General features: G+C 39.6%; 1 protein-coding gene across 1 annotated transcript in view; it reads right to left on the bottom strand.

Moving 5' to 3' along the window:
- The window catches only part of LOC126416333 (uncharacterized), a 391,314-nt gene that overhangs the window by 202,169 nt on the left and 171,347 nt on the right, over positions 1-17,798 (bottom strand). The gene's annotated exons all lie outside the window — the stretch shown is intronic.

Here is a 17,798-nt window from a genome sequence, read left to right as displayed (position 1 = left end):
ATGTTAATTAACTTTTAACATAAAACTGTAATATTAAAAAAAAATTTTTTTTTGTCTAAGACAAGTCAGCACCACCAGTCTTTCATGCACGGTTTCTCTTGTGTACTAGTTATCGACTCTCATACTAACACTCACTGAGAGTTAGCTGATCATAAATTTAAAGGATTCAAAATCACTGTATGGTAATTAGGATATGGAAAAGCATAGAACACAGAATGTTAGACAAATAATAGTATTTTATTAATGTACTGTAAAAGGTTTGAATGGCTTGTCAAAAATAATGAACTGAAAATGAAAACAAACATAAAAAAATAATGTAAATCAAATAAAAGCTTAATGGAGCTGTGGTGAAATTTTTCATGACTAGATATCATTTCAAGTCTTTCCAAATACAACAACAGGCTTGGGAAACTGGTATTTTGGCCTTAATCCTGTGTACAAGGGAAAAGGTGCTGATGAGTTGTCTATGCCAATGCAATGCCACTACACTAACCTTCAGGCTCATCCCTGCCTGTAAAATAAGTTGAGTTAGGGAGCAACACTATACCATTCTCAGACCAGAACTCAGAAAAGTGTAAAGTCATATGAGAGACATGATTGTCAACAAAAAATGTGATAGGCAGTGGGTTTTCTTGTCCAATTATCAAAGGTAGGAACACATTTGTTATTCATAGAATGTGAGACCACACATCCAACCATGACAGATCGTCCAATCCCTAATGTCCTTGGTACACTATTAGCCAGAAATTCTCTCATATGAAGAAACAATCCTAGGAAGAGCAAGCTTACCAGCAGCATATGGTGTTACAAATAAAGACGTACTTTCTTTCTGATCATTTCCAACACTGAATACAACTTTACTCCCCTTACATTTAATCACTTTTTCCAATTAGGCTATACAAAGAGAACTAAAAAAGTTCTGCAATACAACACAACAATAAGTCACAGGAGCTAATTGTTGCTGTGTTCTGAGAGTACTTTATAATTGCATTGTAGCTGCTATGCCAAGTCTGTGGGCATAGTTGATTATTAGCAGAGTTAGTTCAAAGTTCTTGCTATGGCATCATGGTCATGAAGTGAGATTTGAGCAGTTTTGTGGTACAACTTTGCACGTGGTTTAAATATAGACCAGTGCTTTGAAGAAATGACTCTCACACTCAGTGATTTGTGTCCACACTGTATGACTATATTTAGGTGGTACAGAGAATTCCAAAGAGGAAATTTCACTCTTGAGGATGCTGAGAGGATGGGAAGGCTACAATCATCAGTTACGGAGGTAAACATTGATGCTGTGAGGAAAATGCTAGAAAAAGATAGGCAAGTGACCTATAAGTACATAGAGGATACCTTATGGCTACATGCACCAGCAGTTTGTTCAATTCTGCATCATTTGCAAGTAAAGAAACTTTGTTGTCTCTCGGTGTCGCATAAACTGACAGAAGAGCAGATGAAAAGACATATGACTTGGTGCCGGGAGATTTTAAAGAATTTTGCTAAGGGACAATCTCAGTATGTGAATAAAATCGTGAAAGGTGACGATGCTTGGCTGTATTATTATGACATGCTGACTAAGACACAAATCAAATTTTTTGTGTTTGAAGGTGATGACATACCCTACAGCTGTCAGAAAATCTCAATCAGTAAAGAAAGAAACCATAGCTGTTTTTTTTTCAAATCAAGTGGAACTGTGGAGTGTGTTGTATTTGACACAGAGAAGACAGTCACAGCTACGTGGTATTTAGCAGTGCCTGCCAAAAGTCACCCAATCTTTGAAGAACCTGCGACCGAAGTCAAGAATGGACACTTGGTTCCTCCATCACGTCAATGCTCCAGCTCACTGCGCCAAAAAATGCACTGAATATTTGTGGGGTGCTGGACCTAAACTCCTTGAGCACACTCCTCACAGATCAGAATTTGTTCCTTGTGACTTTGCACTGTTCCCGCATGTGAAAATGAAGCTGAAAGAAGTGGATTTTTCAAGCGATGGGAACTTCCTGAGGACTTGGAACAACGAGTTTGCCTTACTCCCTAGAGAAACTTGGGAGAACTGGTTTAGGGATTGGTTTCAGAGGATGGAGAGGTGTATTAATGTGGTGGAAATTACTTCAAAAAAATTAAATAAATAAAGCTGTAGTGCAAAACTTTTCTTGTATCCTTTGTAAAAATACACTCTCATCAGAACTGAAAGGTTCAAAATGGTTCAAATGGTTCTGAGCACTATGGGACTTAACATCTGAGGTCATCAGTCCCCTAGAACTTAGAACTACTTAAACCCAACTAACCTAAGGACATCACACACATCCATGCCCGAGGCAGGATTCAAACTTGCTACCGGAGCGGTCACACGGTTCCAGACTGAAGCATCTAGAACCGCTCCGCCACACCGGCCGGCAACTGATAGGTCTTCTTGGATCATCGAAACAACGTTCAACACTCAATAACCATTCAAATTATCATAAAAATTACAAAAATTAAATAGTCAAGCTCCATGATCTGCTTACACAACATCATCTGTTACCAATGCAGTGCAAGTACGTACATTACACGGGATTTTAAATTTTACTTCATTGGTTTTATACAGCTGATGTCTACCAGATTTTATATTATAGCCTACAAGGTAAGCTATTTATCAGATTTCGTCCGTTCTCAACATTTTGGTTCCATACTAAAGTATTATTTTTGGATGAAATTTCCTGTATACGTGTAGTACTTTCCCTAGATGTTAGTTAATTTTTAGACATTTCTATCCCTGTTCACAGCAGTGTCCCACTTTTTTCTAGGCCTGGCTCATTCAGCACTCACTCATGCTTTGTAAATTTTGACAAGCATCTTTTGTGTGTACTCAATTTTATTATGACAACCCACCAGTGTAGTTTGACTCTTAATGTGGATAACTTCCCAAAAGCTGGGACTCCATAATTGCTCATCTACAATATGGAAATATAACCATTGTGAGTACTTGTAATTGTTTTTTGTGAATGTTGACACTATGGTTCTGCACTTCTACCACTTCAAAAATTACACAGAGTACTTTGTATTCTTGACGGATAACCCTGAAGAGGCATCTATGCTGTATGATGTTGCTAGTAAAGCACCTTCATACAGGTATTTGTCTTTTGGAAACAGCTCATCATTCATGACTTTGTAATTGATATAATTTTTATGATCATTTAAATGGTTATTGAGTGTTGAGTGTTGTTGCCATTATTCACAATGTGTCTGAGCTCTGGTTGCCTTCCCCAGAAAATTGTCTGTATCTTCTTGAATCATTTACTATTTTTAATTTTTCTCTTTCAAATGCTGTTCTATTTTTGCCAACTAGTTGTGATTCCATTGCTCACTGGTATTTTCATGGGAAGCTATTATGCACTGTGTCATTCTCTCATTTAGCACTTTGTCTTTACATAGATCATACATACCATTATCTGCCTGGCCTTCCATTAATAGTGGGTTTTGTCTTTTCATTTTACTTATTACTTGTTGTATACTGTCCAGCAATATTTCTTATTTATGGGATAGTGCACTTCTGCAATTGAGAAAACCCTTGGCAATGATATATTTTCTTCATCCTGAAACAGTATTATGTGGGGCTTTTTTCACTTTGCAGTTTAAAGTCACCCTTGGGACACCAAGCACTTTGGCTACAGTATCCACTAGGGTACCTCCCTGGACATTTCTTCTATAGTTTTTTTTTTCTTTTTTCAGGATGTTAATTTCTCTTGGGCCTCATATGTGGAATAAGATGCTCCAGTTACAGCAAGCCAGTTTTCCCACTGCTTAGCGTCATGTCAAAGACTGGAACCAAGATTCAGAAAAATAAAATTCCAATAGAGGAATTCATAATGTAATTAATTTCGATACTGATATGTTTTGACCTCAGTGTAAAAATAAGACAGTGGTACCAAACATTGACAAGGGGTGTCAAAGACAGGAAAATCATCACAGAAAATGAAATAGCAGTCTTATACATCCCTCCCCAAAATTAATCTTATTTTTAAGAAGCTGCTTCACTTCCAGCATATCCAGCAATACCAAGATAAACAACATTATAGTACCATGATTGTAAGTAATGCAACAACCAGTGTTGGTTGCCATGGTTCTACTAGCAGTTTGTGTACCCTATACTTGCTTTAAATGTAAATCTGCCCATGCTGCTTAGTTACCAGTACATTAGATACATGTGGAGTAGCTTACTGGCATATAACAGGGAACAGGAGGTGAGACATAATGAAAATGCAGATTTGTATTAGCATATAAGGAGTAAACGGACACATCGTAGGGTTAACCTGATGAGTTCACTGAAGTGAACATATAAACAGTGCTATAGAATTAAGGAACAAAACAAGACCCTTATGGTTCAGTTCTCATGATCATTCAAATAATAAAACCTGTTCAGCGCATAGTTGTCAATGTAAAAATATGTTAATCAGATTGTTTAAGAAGTAGCCCAAGAAAAAATGAGGACAAATTTTCTAAAGGAGAGGGGTGTGTTGCATCACAGAAAGATATCCAGGGTGATTGTAAAATATTTGTGGTCTCTCCCTGGCTGGCAATGAACCACCTCAAGGCAGATTCATGCACAATGTCTGCATCAGCATGTCAAACAGGCAGGAGAGGCAATACTACAAATAGCACGGCACACAGTCTACGCCACTGCTACACACACTTGAGGGGGATGTCTGAATTGCCACTTCACCAACTACACACAGTGGAATGACAACATGTAAATTATACACAACAATGACTTTCAGCACACTGACGCTGCAGACAGTAATGAGCTGAAAGCCTGAAATCAGAGGTTGGCACACTGTGGATAGTGAAGAACACTGATGGATCCAGGAAACCAGGCCACATATGATCACCTCAACAAGGGATAACATCATTACCTATACAGACTTGGTCTGTCGAACCCTTCCTCTATTCAATTACAGTGAGCCAGTTCTGAGGCAGGACCTGTGAAGTGCTGAGTACCATTTACCAGATGACTACTAGATTCAAGACAGCAGCCAGCCCAGCCTGCTGGATTCAGCCATTGTCATATGCTGTCATCTTCTCTGTTGATGTGAAGACTTGGATCCTTCTACCATCTGCTCACTGGGTCGAACAGATAATGTTCATTGCACTGTCAAACTGTCACTGTTCCAGAGAGTGTGCTAGCTGCTGCTGTCTCCCAGCTTGTGTCTGTGAGAGGGCATCAGCATCCTCAGCCTTCCTCTCCTGGAGAGGACATGACATAACCCTGCACAACCACCACTGTCCTGTACACAGCTGTTGGGAGCTCACTGGGGCAATATCTTTGATGTCTACAACTGTTAACTGTATATTGCACTGTTGGACATCACTGCTGAATGGGCTACACCTGACAATTGCTGGGCCACCTTCCATGCAAGGAACCACTTCTGCTGTACTCGCAGCACTGGCCTCATTGCCAGCCTTGAGATTGCTCAGGTGGCTGCAACAGTGAGTTTCAATTCTGCATGCTGCTTCTGGTACCATTAATGCTGACATGGAGAAGATGATTCAATTGTAGAACTAAACTATAAGTGTGTAAATCGCTAACGCTGTCCCATTAGCATCCCTGTATGTCCGACAGGCCCTCCCCACTGCACTCCATGCTTCGTCATCCTGAATCTGTAGGGGTTGCATCACACTGGCTCCTACAAAATTATACTCAATCTCACAGACTCATCAGAACGAACTTACCATATTGGGTTGAGCATTTCATTCTTTACTGTAGCTGACTTCTAGAGTCAGTTATATAGTTGCATCGGGACTGCAAAAATGGGACCTCTGCCCAGTTTGCCGCCAAGCCAGCCAACGGCAGTTATCTGGAGTAGTACTGAACCATTATTCAGCACTGTACAGAATGCGACAACATTCATCTGTAGCCCATGCTTTCTGATCACGGCACCAATCCAAACATAGCCATTTGCGTTGTGGTGTTAAAGGCACCCGAAACATGAAACGGTAATTCCCTAATTCGACTCCTGCTAGTCACCAATCAATGGTGTGGGGTGAAAGAAAGTTCATTACTTGTTCTTGGATGGCAGTCGCAGATGTGAAGGGGTTATAATGTGCTTGGTTCACAGTATGGCGATCCTCCCTCATGGTGGTCAAACTTAGCCGACCAGAACATAGGTACGCCTGCACACTGCAATCACATATGGAAGCTTCACAAATACAGCTGCTCTGCCATTGGTATAGTGTGCGAAGTGGAGACGGACAATGAGGGAACTTTCAAACTTTGCCACATGCTAGTAAAACTGTCTCACACGGGTTTCCTCCACACTCAACATCTGACTGTTCACGCCACTTGTATGCCCCTTATATACCCTACCATGCCTGGTAACAGCTTTAAACACTAACAACTTCAATGAATTCTGGCAGCTGTTCTACTTGTCACATAGAATTGAAACTCTGGTCAATAAATACTCACCGATGCTGTGCATGTGTACGGTTACATTGACTTCTGACTGTGTCTTCTTTGTGCTTAACTTTCTTTGTGAGGCAGTGTGATTCAGTGCGACAAGTTAATTCGAAAGCTGCTTAAGTATTGATATCTGTATTAAAATACGAACTGGCAATGAAGTGTATGTGCTTAGTGAGGCAAATTTTTTTCTTACTTACATGAGTTCTTCTTCTTTTTGTATTTGCAAAATGGTCTGCTCCTTGCAGCTCCTGACTGAAGCAGCAGCAGTCTTATAGGTGCACAAGCATTACCACAAATCAGCTCGTGTGCGAGCACATCACACACAGTGTATCACATTTGGACTTAACAGCAGAAGACAGGTAATTCGAATTCAGAGTACAATTAGAAAAAATGTTGCTCAGCGAATAGTGCAGAGATCCGTTTTAGGAGTTACCAGAAGGGGCCAGGCAACAGAAAGGTAATCAGGAGCAGAAACCGAAAATGTAACTCTTTTGGAAATGAAGTTAGGATGGGCAGGATAAAGAGCCTACTGGATGGATGGTTGACAGACCGTCTTGCTGGAATGCAAGAGATATCTTGCTGGAATGCAAGAGATAAGAAAGGAAAAAGGAACAAAACGACGATTCAATGGTAGGTCATTACGTGTCATCACTAGAGACAGGATTATATTCATTTGCATATTTGCCACCTTCTCGCCGGTTATTGCACATTTTAGCTAAAAACTAGTGACGGCGCATATTTTCGCTTTATGTTTACAATGTTTTAAAAGTTTAGACGGGCGGTAGCTCGATTTAGTTTTGATGTCTCACAGACTGACCGCGAAGGTAGTGTGTAACGTGTGCGCCATGCTGCCCGAAAAAAGAAACGTCGGTTCGTGTATAGCTGACCATCCTGGAACATTTAGATATGACGGAATTGTTTTCTGTTGTCGAGTTTGCAATAAAAACATTTAGTTCAAATAAACCAGCATGTCAAGAAATGTCTTCATATCGCAGGAATGCAGAAGAAAGGACCGCAACAACTTCTGGCAACAGCAAGTTGCAGTAGCAGGGATTTGTCCAAAGATAACCAAAAAAGTCGGTTTAACATTGATCTATGTGAAGCATTCACTGCAAGCAATTGTCCTCTTCACAAACTTACAAAGCCTGTCCTCAAAGGCTTTCTGCGCAAATATTGCTTAAATCAAAACACACCAGATGAATCAACATTGTGTAAAAATTACATAGCGACAATTTACGTAAATGTTCTGGAAGAAATACGTAATGAAGTCAAGGACAGCAATATCTGGATTTCAGCTGACGAAAATGCAGACACTTGTGTCCATTACATTGCTAATTTAATTGTTGCCAACAATTTGTTGGTGCTTTGAAAGAAGAGCCGTCTTCTTCCTATTCAGCGGCCTGCAAAGAACTTGAAAAAGTAAATCATTCTACGATGGCCACATTTGTGAAGGAGGGTATTAGAAAAGTATTTCCAGAATCTTCTGCAGATGAAAGGGTGTTTGTGCTTATTTCAGATGCTGCTCCCTATATTATCACTGCCAGAATTTGATTCATGTGCCGTGCTTTGCTGCCAACGGACTTGCCAAAGTGGTAACACCGGTTCCCGTCAGATCACCGAAGTTAACCGCTGTCGGGCTTGCATGCTGTCGGCAAGCGGAGTGCACTCAGCCCTTGTGAGGCAAACTCAGGAGCTACTTGATTGAGGAGTAGCGGCTCCGGTCTCGGGAACTGACATACGGCCGGAAGAGCGGTGTGCTAACCACATGTCGCTCCATATCCGCATCCAGTGACGCCTGTGGGCTGAGGATGACACGGCGGCCGGTCGGTCCCATTGGGCCTTCAAGGCCTATTTGGGAGGAGTTTAGTTTAGTTTAGACGTGCTATGCTCACGTAGTACAACGCCTGGCTGAAGAAGTACGTTCCACGTTTGTGAATGTAAATAAACGGATTTCATTCACAAACAAAGTGTTTTTTAAGGCTCCTTCTCGCATCAAGACATACAAAGAAAACTTAACCTCCTGAACGAGTGGTAACTCGTTGGTAGTGGCGGATTTACATATAGGCCCACTAGGTACGGCCTAGGGGTGACATCTTAAGGGGGGCGGCATTTTTTGCTTTGTACTCATTTTAACCTTTTCCTGTTTTAAATAACTGCACTTACAAACGACAAAAATTTTTAATACTGTTAAACAACTTGCTAAGCCTCAAGAACGAAATTCAACACTGCTAAGCCTTAAGAACGAAATTCGACAGTAAAAGCTTGGAAATATACATACAGTACTTGGTGACTGGATGGAAATTTAACATTGGATTTCTGTCTGGTATCACCCTCATGATTACTCAAAATATTTTGAAGTAAGCTGTCAGGACGGCAATCTACAATACAATGTTTGAAACATTATTCCGAGAATGTTGTCGGCTTCTACTTATCCCTACCGCATTTTCCCCGTGAAAAAACCGGGACCCCTGAAAAGCTGTGATAAACTAATCAGCAGTTTATTAAATACTGTAACATGTGTGGGCCACAGCATGTAAAACCCGACTCTACTTAAATTTCTTGTAGAAATTACGGGGAAGTATCAAGTCAACTCTCAGTAACTGTAATGTGAAGGCTCTGTGGTCTTCAATATCTGAGCTCTGATATAATGATAACCGTTTAACAAAACATGTTGATACTGCGAATATTTTACATTTTTAAACACATATTTATACGAAAAGAACATAAGAAGAATATCTAATAATGTGTGAAATACACTTCACAAGTTTAAAAAATATATTTATTTATTTACTTAGTTAGAAACCAACTTACGTTTGTCTCATTTATTGTGCTGCAGTCTGCAAGATATCGAAGTTCCCACTCTGTGTAATCGAATAGTATGTGGCATTGCAAATTTTATATTAAACTTCTTAGCTAAGCTTTTTTCCTTCGAGGAAAGGTTATTTTTATTTCACATTGGAACAAAAGGCGCATTTGCGTGAAGACATTACAGCAGTATTCACACAAATGACATCACACCACATCAACTGCCAACAAGACTACTTAAACTTTGTAGTCTATCTTCTCTGCCCACAGAAACCGCGAAAGTGTTATAACAATAAGTGGGATGAGAGTCGATGCAGCACACGTCACTGCAAGAAATTGCAAAAATTATTTGCTTTTTAAATTAGAAAGACAGTGTCAAAAATCTTCAGAACATATTTGTGTCTCAGCTAAAATTCCAGGATGCAGGAAACAGAATCCAAAAAAGGGACTGTCGTTTTTCCTTAAAGTGACGTATTCCAGCCGGCAGGTGTGCTTCTACTGTTCGCTGACAACAGATAAACAGGCGACAGTGAAATTCAATTATTCTGCATTGTCGTTCTTTCGTAGCACAGTTACGTCGAGTAATCCGAGTTGGTCAGTTCATCGCTCCGTGTTGTGCTCATGTGCGGTGTAGTACGGTTGGACCTGGATACAGTCTTTCTTTCTTTCCTTTTAAAATTTTTTTTCTTTTGTTTTGACTGTTGGTTGACAATTCTGTAAGTACCTGAACATGAATAACAGTGAAAAAAGCAAACGTGCAAAATTAAGTGGGGCGGCATTTCGGAAATTATCGCAGGAAAGACGAGAACGATAAGCCAATGTTCTAAAAACTCTTGGCAGAGTAGACAAATTTTTCGCAACAAATGTTGCTGGTTCGAGTTCAAGTAGTACAGATGATATTTCTGGCACTGCAGCTGTTGTAAAATAACTAAATACAGAAGAAACAAAAGTTAAAAATGAAGAAATGCAAGTTGTTCCTGATTTAGAGTTTCACGGAAAAGTAAGTTTCGAGTCAGACATTACAAAAAGAAATAACCTTTTTAGTGATGATCCTGCAGAATGGTGTATCAATGAATCAACAATCGACATTCTCTTACAACGTGGCATTAATGAAGATTATAATGGTGATTTTTCTAATTCAAGAAGATCAACAGGCGATAAAACCAGATATTTGAACAAAAACGTACTTTACTGTAAACTTTTAAATAGTGAATAAACTTTGCGTGATTTACTAGTATACTACCGTTTCTTGTGCACCAAGTAAATTGTTCAGAGGGAAGGCTGTGATTGCTGCTAATGGTATTGCAAACTGGAAAAATATTTCTAATATTTTATCACATCATGAGAATTCACTTTAACACAATAATTCTGAGTTTTCATTCTTGACAAGAAAAAAGTCAGTTGGAACAATAAATAACCATTTAGAGTCATATATTGAGCCAAAAAAAATGTACTGGCACAGAGTGTTGAAAAGGGTCTTTGCAGTAGTGAAGAATCTAACAAGTTGTGGACTTTCCTATGTGGACACGTTAAAAGATTTCATTCATTACATAATGGTCTATTTATGATGTCTCTTGAACTTATAGCCTAGTTTGATCCTTTTCTCGGAGAGCACATTGAACAATATAGAAATCCAGGGCAGGGACATACAAGTTATCTTTCTTCAACAATCTGTGTTGAAATAATAGAGCCTCTTTCTTAACGTATAAAAAGAATTATCACAAGTGAAATACAACAGGTCAAATATTTCTCTATAATAGTATATTTTACTGTGGAAATTTCACATATTGATCAATTATCTTTCATGTTAAGGTATGTGAACGAGAATGGTGAACCTGTTCACGTTTCCTTCTGTTTTACCAAACCCGGGACACAAGTTCGAAAACTTAGCTCAGGCCGTACTAAAAGTCCTGTCTATAAATTCTATCGATATTACTGACTGTAGAGGCCAGTCATATGACAACGCAAGCAATATGTCAGGAACTTACACCGGTTTGCAGGCACACATTAAAGAACGAAATCGGAGAGCGCATTATGTGTCTCGTGAACTTAGTCGGCACTAGTGCTGCAAGCTGTTGTTGGGAAGCATTTTCATTTTTAAATGTAGTGCAAAACCTTTATAATATTTTCTCTGTTTCTACACAGGGCTGGGATAAACTTCTTTCTTTCATGAAACCAGGAAGCAAAACGGTAAAAAGTTTATCATAAACACGTTGGTCAGCAAGAGAGGAATCCTGTGTAAACCTATATGAAAACTGCGAGGGCGTTATCAATGCCCTCACGCATATTGCCAATAATACGTTTGAAAAACCACTTGTGCGAAATGATGTTTCAGCTTTATTGATTCAACTCAGCAGACTAAAAACTGTATTCATAATTACAGTTTGGAAGGACATACTCTAGAGATTTAATAGTGTAAATCTGAAATTGCAAAGTTTAAATATTGATACTAAAATGGTGCATGAATTATATGAATCACTTGTAGTATTTATTGCATCTATTCGTGGCATGTTCGACTATTATGAAAATAAATCCACCGAGATTGTGACTGATATAGACTACGAATGCACCTATAAAAGATCACGGAAAAGCAAAATTCATGATGAAGAATCGGACCGAAGAAGTTTTTCTGACTGGAAGGGAGAAATTTAGAGTCGAAACATTTCTCCCAGTAGGCTACTCGACAACTTATACGCCGAATTAGTGGGGAGGAAGGAACGCTATAGAACACTGTTGCACTCCTCCACAGTTTTCAGTAACCTTAAGAACAGTTCACCTGACGATATTTCTGAACGTGTAGCAGAACTCCAAGTGTCATATGACACAGATTTAGAGCCTTCTTTCTCTAGTGAATGTGTACATTTTACGGAACTTTTGAAATCTTCTGAGATTAGCGACATACCAGTCGAAATGACTACATTTTTACGAAAATAGAGGTTACAGTCCGTGTTTCCGACTGTTGACATTGCTCTTAGAATATTTCTATGTATGGCACTTACAAATTGTTCAGCCGAACGCGAGTTTACGGCTCTTGAAAGACTGAAATCGTAACTACTTTCTACGTTGTGAGAGGGGAGATTGAACGCCTTGTCCGTTATTCACAGCGAAGGCGACCGTGGGAACTATGAAGATACGATCAACGAGTTTGCCGCCGTCAAAGCTAGACGCAAACTTTGCTGACTGGTGAGTTTGTTTATCTATTCATAAATGTTTTAAAAATTTAAGATTACAATGTGATTTTTATTCTAACCTAGAGCACATTCATTGGATTTACAAACTACGTATTACCTGTTTATTTTACAATTGCCGATGTCAGAACGCGGAACTAAACCTCGTTTACGTGCAGACGTTGCCGAAGGCGGCCGACAATACTAAACAATATCCGAATGACCCAGGCCGCACGGCGCTGTACAGTCAAGTCATACTGATACTGTAGTATAACTTATGCGTATTCGTGGCGTGTGCTGAAATACATAGTTATCGCGGAAATATAAGTTATCGGAGAGTACGCTCAGATGAAAAAGTGTTAATAAACAACGTAGTTCAGTTCTGTCGATAAATGTGTAAATGCTTTGCTAATACCATTAGAAAAAGCTATGGTGACAGCAGTAAGCTGCAGTACAAACTGTTCAGCCCATACATGGATTAAAGGTATTGTGTACACTTATTATGCACCATTTAGCTACACAGACCCTAATGCTTTACATGTTCACTATTAGATAATAAAACAAATTTGATTTTTCCACACTACTCTGTGAAATTATGTAATAGCAAATCCAGTTCTGTGTTTGTTCATCTGTATTTAGTTATTAGTTCGGGCACCTAAATTCTATTTCATTTTCATTTCTTATACTTTCCTATAGATTGACGTATTAATACCGAATGTGTTTTTTATCTGCTACACATTCAAGTTATTAGATTGTAAAACAATAGTTTAATTTTGAACGCATCTCTGTAAAAGTACGTATTAATTTCTAATGTATGACATGTTCGCTTCAATGTTTAGTTCAGTAGTTCATTTTCAACAGTTTCGCGCAAAAGAACATATTAAAAGTGAATGTATAAAAAAATGCAGTTGCACGCAGCCATAACATTACAAACACTCTAAACCTCACACCATAAATTTGATATATACTGTACACCTGTCGGGCGTTACTTCATTTCGATCACATTGCTTGTGTATGCGATCATTGTTTTACTAGACTCCCCTGGAACACTGGTCTGTTGCTTTCAGATCACATTCCTTCGTGATCTCGACAGCACAGCACCCTCGGCGACAGGGGCTATTGCCTTACCTTTCGACGCCTACTTAATTTGCGAACTGGAAAGACGGTTTAAGTCGAGTTTGGGTGCAGGTAACCAAGTGGGGTAGGTGCGAGCGGATCGATAGGATTGTTTGTAATCATTCAAAACTGCAGTCGAAATCCAGTACATAGTTGTATTAACGCATTTGGACTGTCGCCCATTGCATACATAAAACAGCCAAACGCAGTGTTGAGACCATCCATGCATGATTTTCACCGAGTTCCTTAGCGTATTACAGGCTTCGTACTGTTGCCACTATAGTTGTCGGCACGGAAGTGGAGTCCTCTAGGTCAGGGGTGGGCAAATAGCGGCCCGCGGGCCACATGTGGCCCGCGGAGGGGTTTTGTGTGGCCCGCCAAGACATTTACAAAAATCCTAGGAAAAACAAAATTTCCCTTCCCCGCGCGACTAAGAAAATCCGCGAGCGTCTGTACTACTTGGTAGTGCGTACTACCGACAGATGTCTCTACAGTCACGCAACCAACCTAGCTGCATGTAGGTGCGGTGGATTATGGGAGCACTACCATCAGCCACCACGGGCATGGAAAAAAGCACTGTGCATCCTGCTATTGGCGCAAATTTATGCTCCACGCGGTGGCTGATGGGAGCGCTGTATTTCTCCCGCGCAGAGTGAATAGTACGACGTTCAGAGCAATTTCCTTCTTTTTCAGGTGGTTTACTTGTGTTTTGTCTGTGCAGCAGTACAACGTCATATATATATTTTTTACTTCAGTGCAATCATGACTCCTAAGAAGAAGCGTAAAGTCGGTGATAAGTGCCGTCTGTTTAATGAAGACTGGACGACCAAATATTTCTTTATTGATGCAGGAAATAAAGCTGCATGCTTACTATGCCATGATACAGTTGCCGTATTCAAGGAGTACAATCTGAAACGACATCACGAAACAAAAAACAGTGACTTTGGCTGCAAACTTTCAGATGAAGAACGAAAAATAAAAACAGCGGAGTTCGTGAAACGCTTGAAGAAGAAACAAGCGTTATTTACGAAGCAAACACCACTTCAAAGTAGTGCTAGAGAAGCAAGTTTCATGGTCACCTATAACCTTGTTAAACGAAACAAACCTTTTTCAGATGGCGAGTTTATTAAACAGTGCATGGTAGAGTGTGCAGTGTATTGTGTCCTGAGGTCAAAACCAAATTTGAGAGCATTTCGTTGTCAAGGAGGACTATAGCGCTTGAAATCAGCAAGAGCAAGTACCGAAGCTGTTTAACAGACAGTAATTTGCAGGCTGTGATGAGAGTATCAACTAGCAGTCTGACTCCTGTTTTCAAAAAAATTGTGATACGATGCATTTGTCCCATTAAACTTGTTTTAAAATTTAATGTACTTGGAGATGATATTAAATTAGCAAAATAGATTAAATTGAACACAACTATCTTATTTGAGGATGTCAGAAGGAAAGACGTACAAGTGACTTTAGTCTTATCAAAATTATAAGAAGTATACCCCTTTGCTTCTGACTCTTCATTTATATCTAATGATTTTTATGATACCTTTTATGAAATGTAAAGCTAACTAATCAATGCATTTTAACACTTTCACTGCTACACCCGAAATTGCAACTCTGTGTGTGATATGTGATTAGAAATAAAGGAAACTTACATTTTCATAAAAATCTTGGGAATACTGCACACACACACACACACACACACACACACACACACACACACACACATATATATATATATATATATATATATATATATATATATGCCCCCAGTATATATACGGCATTAGAAGTGAAAGGTTTATAAGGTGCGGCCCTCCGCTAACCTCTGTGTCTATAATGTGGCCCCCAAGCCAAAACAATTGCCCACCCCCACTCTAGGTCATGGCCGCTGCCTGCCACCAGCAGGGGGTGCGGTCTGTGATTAGCCCACCTCTCGGCTCTGTTGCCATGTAGGTATCGTTAGCGTTGGGATAGGTCAGAGCAGCTGAAAGCTCAGTGTTACCGTGCTATATCGAGTGTTAATGTCTGATCTCAGTGTCTTACTGTCTTTAGAAAGGTGCTTTGACGTGTGTTCAGTGGTGAACAACAATGCAGGAGCGCATACTTGTAGTACTCCTCCGGTCGGTGTGTGTAAAGCGCAGAAAGACATTCGTAAACAATCGAAAATTATCATATCGAATGTACTCAAGTTTTTTACTGATCTGGCCCACAATGAAGAAGCGAGGAATAACTTAAATTTTGGGCGAATTCATTAACTTACTGCTAAAGCGTGTTCTGTCTCCAAGTCAGCTTTAGGTCGTATTAGCAAATCTGTGTCACTGACAGAATCTCCAGACATGAATGAGTGTTTCGATTCTCCAAGAAAGGGATATGAACGTGAACGGAAATCAATCGACTTTGACGATTTTAACAAAGAGCTCGTGAGTAGAACTGTACTTGGATATTACGACAGAGTATCCAACCCCTAAAAAACACAGACTGACCTCCGTGAAAACATTAATTACTCGGGCTCAGAGACCTCCGTTCTTTGTCTTCTCCGCTCCCTTGGTTTCCGATTCAAGAAGTGTAATGAGGGACGGAAATTCTTAATGGAACGCAGAGACATTGCAGCAGCAAGAGGAAGTTTTTGCGTACAATGCACTTCTTGCGTGCTGAAGACACCAGGCCTGTAGTGTATTTGGACGAAACTTGGATTTCACAGAACCACACCAATAAGTGTATATGGCACGACTCCAAAAGAAAGTGGTGGGAAAAGTTCTTGTCAATCAGATTACCATTAAGAAATGAATGGAGAAGTTTTTAAGAATTGGTTTATTCGACTGTTGTTTGCTCTGGAACAAGGGTCAGTTATCGTGATGCATAACGCCAGCTACCACTCCATCCAGGCAGAAATGCTGCCACGTTCAAATTCGTTCAAGGCAGATATTATGGAGTGGTTAAAGAGAAAGAATGTTTCATTTTCAGTCGATGAAACGAAGGCTGAACTCTAAGGAAGAAATCGTAGGTGTCAAAAAGGCTTACGAATTGGATCAACTGGCAAACGAAATGGGACACCAAGTGGTACGTCTACCACCGTATCACTGCCAGTATAATCCCATTGAATTGATATGGGGCCAAGTAAAGCGAGAAGTAGCGAAAAGAAATACTACTTTCAAACTTGCTGATGTCGAGAAACTAACACACGAAACTCTTGACAATATTACTCAGCAGGTCTGGAAGACGTGCGTAAAACACGCAGAAGTATTGCAAGAAACTGATTTCTTGAACCATGGTTTAAGATCCACCATAGTGGAATCTGTGATGTTAAACCTGGCTGAAACAAGCGACAGTGAATCTGAAGACACGGAGCCTGAAGATCCTTCATTTTAGGTAAGTGCCGTCTATGCAAAAAGCTGACGTGATTGAAATGTTTGTCGATTCATTTCAGTTATAGAGGACATACTGCGAATGTTTTTCCCTTACGGTAGACGTTTGATAAATTTATCACAAGTGGTGACGATTAGTTTACTCGACAGTAACTCTCAATTAAAATAAGACTGTCAATTCTACATTAATTAACAACAGTTTTTCCTAAAAACCTGTTTCGAGTGCCTTTACATTCAGATATAATCTTACTGCAATCGGTTTACATATATATTCGAAATTGAACTTTTTTTCATAGAAGGATTTACTGGCTGTTTCGTAGTAAGGGTAATGCAGTTCATAAAATGACAAAACGTTGTGGTGCTTCTGTATCTTCTGTACATATAAACAGTGCAGTAGCATCAGAATTGTCCCAGCACCTATTCTGATTCTCCGAGAAGAGCATAAACATCTATGATGTTTGACGACTTTTACAAAAAGCTTTAACGTAGAATTGTGTTACTTTAGTGTGACAGAGGATAGTATCTGATGGCTAGAGAAATACAGGGTTATGTCCGTGATAAAATTGATTATTCTGGTCAGTCGCTTCAATGCACTGTCTTCTCCGCCCACTTGGTTTTCAATTCAGAAACTGTAATGATGGACGAAATTCGTAACACAAGACGGGGACATTGCAGTAGTAAGAACGAGGTTTTTGTGTACCAAGCACGTATCGGGCGCTGAGAATGATAGGGTTACAGAAAATTTAGATAAAACTTGGATTTCACGAAACCTTTCGAGCAAATATTTTGCTCTACTTCAGTGAAAATATTGGCTTCAAAATAACTGCAATTACTTTTGCGTACCGTATATTGGGGTTTTGAGTGATTTATGCAATGACGAAGGATATGTATTAGCAACCAGTAAAATATTTTGGGGAAGCA

The sequence above is a fragment of the Schistocerca serialis genome, chromosome 8 (genome assembly GCF_023864345.2).
Source record: "Schistocerca serialis cubense isolate TAMUIC-IGC-003099 chromosome 8, iqSchSeri2.2, whole genome shotgun sequence".
Classification (NCBI taxonomy): Eukaryota; Metazoa; Arthropoda; class Insecta; order Orthoptera; family Acrididae; genus Schistocerca; species Schistocerca serialis.
Note: the sequence above shows the minus strand (reverse complement) of the source record. Positions and strands in the feature narration are given on the sequence as shown.